The following is a 5,182-nucleotide window of genomic DNA, read 5'->3' as shown; positions in this document are numbered from 1 at the left end:
TAGGGTTTCCAAGGCTGTAATGTTTATAGAAGCCAACCTTCACGTCTTTCTCCCGCAGATCAGCTGGTGGGTTCGAATCATGAAACTTCTAGCTCGTAGCCAAGTGCTAAATTTCTGTGCCATGAAAAAAGGGTAGCAAAAAAAAAAAAAAAAGAAGACTGTTGTTAGGTGCCTTCAAGTGGGTTCTGACTCATAGTGACCCCTATGTACAATGGAATGAAACACTGCCCGGTCCTGCACCATTCTCAAAATAATTGTTATGCTTGGGCCCATTGTTGTAGCCACTATGTCAATCCATCTTCTTGAGGGTCTTCCTTTTTTCACTGACCCTCTGCTTTACAAAGCATGAACATGTCCGAAGTATGTGAGATGTAGTCTCACCATCTTTGCTTCTAAGGAGCACTCTAGCTATATTTCTTCCAAGACAGATTTGTTAGTTTTTTTCACAGTCCATGATACTCTTCATATTCTTTACCAGCACCGTAATTCAAAGGCATCAGTTCTTCTTTTGTCTTCCTTTTTCATTGTCCAGCTTTACCATGGATCTGAAGTGATTGAATATACCATGGCTTGTGTTAGTTTTGAATTTTTTCTACTGTTCTTTCAGCTTGAGAAATGCCAAGTGTGTTGTTCCCTTTTGGTTTTCTAACTCCAGGTCTTTGCACATATCATTATAATACTTTACTTTGTCTTCTCATTGGAATTAAGCAACCAGTTGAGGGTATATTTGATTTCCCTCCACCTACTTTCAAATATGTACCTTGCCTTATCAATCATTTGATTAAAATGTTAAATTACCTTAATGCATTCATCTTCTTCCTCTTAGTTCCTGGCATCAGTCAGAAAGTAGAAAGGCTTAGATTCTTTTATATGTAAAACACGGTCTCATGTTCACTCATTAAAAATGGTAATAATAACTTTTTAAATAGTGACAGAAAGAAAACTACGGTCATTTTTTTCTGAAATAAAAGAAACAATCTTGATAAACATAGCAAAATACTTATAACTGACTTACATATAAGAACCAGTAAGATATATCTTATAGTTTATTTTTTCACTTAGATATGTTTATATAAACGTAATAAATGTTGGTGGTTTTTAATGTTATCAGGGAAGTTATTTTTTTTAATTAAACATTCTATGGAAGGAGCACTTTTTGGTCTGAAGTGGATTTTTATTTACTCCTGTGTAAAAGTATTCTTATGTTCTCACCTATGGTAGAAATTATAGAGCGCAAAGAGAAGCCACCAAAGCTTCATATTCATTGGAACAAAGATATGGATGTACTTGAAAATTACAGACTATGAAACATATTTATTGAATAGTATAAAATCTGTCAATCTGTATGCTGAGCAAATAATCCAAGAAACGGCACTATATGAAGAACTCAGCGTCAGGACTGAAGGAAGACTCATTAACAACCTGCGATACTCAGATGACACAACCTTGGTTGCTGAAAGTGAAGAGGACTAGAAGCATTTACTGATAAAGATCAAAAACTATAGCTTTCAGTATGGATTTCACCTCAATGTAAAAAAAAAAAAAATCTTCACAACTGATCAATTAGGTGAAAAAATACATCATGAGAAATGGAGAAAAGATTGAAGCAGTCAAGGATTTAATTTTCCTTGGATCCACGATCAGTGCCCAACGGGAGCAGCAGGCAAGGATTCAAATGACTTATTGCACAGGAAAAATCTGCTGCAAAAGACCTCTTTAAAGTGTAAAAAAGCAGAGGTATCACCTTAAAGACTAAGGTGTGCCTGACTCAAGCCATGGTGTTTTCAATCACCTCATATGCATGAGAAAGCTGGACAGTGAATAAGGAAGACAGAAGAATTAATGCCTTTATTACAGTGTTGGCGAAGAATATTAAATATGCCACGGACTGCCAAAAGAACAAACAAATCTGTCTTGGAAGAAGTACAGCGGGTATGCTCTTTAGAGGCAAGCATGGCAAGACTTCGTCTCTCATACTTTGGACATGTTATCAGGAGGGGCCAGTCCCTGAAGAAAGATATCATGCTTGGTAAAGTATAGGGTCAGTCAAAGAGAGGCACACATTCCACAAGACGGATTGACACAGTGGCTGCAACAATGGGCTCAAGCATAACAAAGATTGTGAGGATAACACAGGACCAGGCAGTGTTTCATTCTGTTGTACATAGGGTCGCTATGAATCAGAACCAACTCAATGGCACCTAACAACAACAACTTCTTATATCCTGCTACTCTGTTGAATCTTTCTATTAGTTCCAGTAGTTTTCTCATGCGACCTTTTGGGTTTTCTATGCATAGTCTCATATCATCCACAAATAGGGACAGTTACACCTCTTACCAACGTGGATATCTTTATTTCTTTTTCTTACCTTATTGTTCTAGCTAGGACTTCCAGCATAATGTTGAATAGGAGTGATGATAAAGGGCATCTTTGTTTTGTTCCTATCCTCAAGGGGAATGTGTTCAGCCTCACTCCCTTAAGAAAGATACTGGCTGTTGGTTTTGTATAGATGCTCTTTATTATGTTGAGGAATTTCCCTTCCATATCTATTTTATTGAGAGTTTTCATCAGGAATGGGTGTTGGACTTTGTTGAATGCCTTTTCTGCTTCAATTGAGATGATCATGTGATTCTTTTGTTTCATTTATGGGGTGGATTACGTTGACTGATGTTTTTAATGTTGAACCATCCTCGCATACCTGGTATGAATCGCACTTGGTTGTATTATTTTTTTGATATGATGCTGGATTCTATTGGCTAGAATATTGTTGAGAATTTTTGCATCTATATTCATGAAAGACATTGGTCTGTAATTTTCTTTTTTTGTGGTGTCTTTGCCTGGTTTTGGTATTAGGTTTATGCTTCCTTCATAGAATGAATTTGGAAGTATCCCTTCCTTTTCCATGTTCTGAAATAGTTTGAGTAGTACTGGTGTAACCCTTCTCTGAAAGTTTGGTAGAATTTTCCAGTGAAGCCATCTGGGCCAAGGCTTTTTTGTTGTTTTTGTTGGGAGTTTTTTTTTTTTTAATTGTTATTACCTTCCAGTCTCTTTTCTTGTTATCAGCCTGTTCATATTTTCAACTTCATTTTGTGTTAGTTTAGGTAGGTAGAGTGTTTCTAGAAATTTGTCCATTTCCTCTAGGTGTTCAAATTCATTTGTATATAGTTTTTCATAGTACTTTGTTATGATCTTTTTTATTTGTGTTGGGTCTCTTGTAAGGTCCCCCATTTCATTTGCATCCTCTCCTGTTTTTCTTTTGTCATTTGAATGGTTTATCCATTTTGTTGATCCTTTCAAAGAACCAACTGTTGATCTTGTTGATTCTTTGTATTGTTTTTCTAGTGTCAATTTATTTCTACTCTATCTTTATTATTTCTTTTGTTCTGGTGGCTGTGGGCTTCTTTTGCTGCTCTTTATTTGTTCGAGTTGTGCAGTTAATGTTTTGTTTTCGTCCCTTTCTTCTTTTTTGATGTTTGCATCGATTGCTATAAATTGAGATCTGAACACTGCTTTTGCTGTATCTCAAAGGTTTTGGTATGATGTGTTTTCATTCACATTTAATTCTAGGAATTAAATTTTTTTTTTTGTATTCCACCTTTGATTTCTTCTATTACCCAGTGGTTTTCAAACAGGATGTCATTCAGTTTCCACACATTTGATTTTTTTCCTTGTTCTCCCTGTTATTCATTTCTACTTTTATGACATTGTGACCAGAGAAGATACCTTGTATTATCTGAGTCTTTTGGATTTTGTTGAGGGTTGATTTGTGGCCTAAGATGTGGTCTATTTTGAAGAACATTCCATGAACCTTTGAAAAGAATGTATACTTTGCGGCTGTTGGATGGAGCGTTCTACATATGTCTATGAGGTCAAGTCCATGCCCATTCCTGATAAAAACTCTCAATAAAATAGGTATAGAGGGGAAATTTCTCAACATAATAAAGGGCATCTGTACAAAAGCAATAGTCAACATCAACCTTAATGAAGAGGGGCTGAAAATACTCTTCTTGGGAGCAGGAACAAGACAAGGATGCCCTTTGTCATCACCCCTATTTAAAATTGTGCTGGAAGTCCTAGCTAGAGCAATAAAGCAAGAAAAAGAAATAAAGGGCATTCAAATTGGTAATGAAGACGTTAAACTTTCCCTGTTTGTAGATATGATACTACACATAGAAAACCAAAAAGACTCCATGAAACAACTACTGGAACTAACAGAAAGATTCAGCAAAGTAGCAAGATACAAGATAAACATACAAAAATCAGTTGTTTTCCTATACACCAGTAAAGAGAATGATGAAAAGGAAATCACAAAAAAACAATACATTTATAATAGCCCTTAAAAAATAAAATACTTAGGAAAAAATCTAACCAGGGATGTAAAAGACATATACAAAGAACTACTGCGAGAAACCAACACACTACTGCAAGAAACCAAAAGAGGTCTACATAAATGGAAAAAACATACCATGCTCATGGATAGGTAGACTCAACATGGTGAAAATGTCAATTCTACCCAAAGCAATTCACAAATACAAAGCAATCCTGATCTAAATACAAACAACATTCTTTAAAGAGATGAAAAAAAACTAATCATCAACTTTATATAGAAAGGGAAGAAGCCCTGGATAAGTAAAGCACTATTGAAGAAGAATAAAGTAGGAGGACTCACACTACTGGCCTCAGAACCAACTATACAGCTACAGTAATCAAAACAGCTGGGTACTGGTAAAACAATAGATAACGTTGACCAATGAAACAGAATTGAGAACCCAGATGCAAATCTATCCACCTAAGGCCACCTGATGTTCAGCAAGTGCTCAAAGCCCATCAAATGGGGAAAACACAATCATTTTAACAAATGGTGCTGGCAAAACTGGATGTCCATCTGCAAAAAAATGAAACAGGACCCATACCTCACACCATACACAAAAACTAATTTAAAATGGATCAAAGACCTAAATATAAAGCCAGAAACTATGAATCCATAGAAGAAAAAAATAGAATCAACACTAGAGGACCTAATATACTGCATTAACAGGATACAAACCATAACTAACAACACATAAACTCCAGAAGATAAGCTAGATAACTGGGATCTTCTAAGACTTCACCAGAAGAGTAAAAAGAGAACCTACAGACTGAAAAAATTTTTAGCTATGACAAATTGGACAAAGGTCTAAC

This window comes from Elephas maximus, chromosome 1, assembly GCF_024166365.1.
Source record: "Elephas maximus indicus isolate mEleMax1 chromosome 1, mEleMax1 primary haplotype, whole genome shotgun sequence".
NCBI classification, from domain to species: Eukaryota; Metazoa; Chordata; class Mammalia; order Proboscidea; family Elephantidae; genus Elephas; species Elephas maximus.
Note: the sequence above shows the minus strand (reverse complement) of the source record.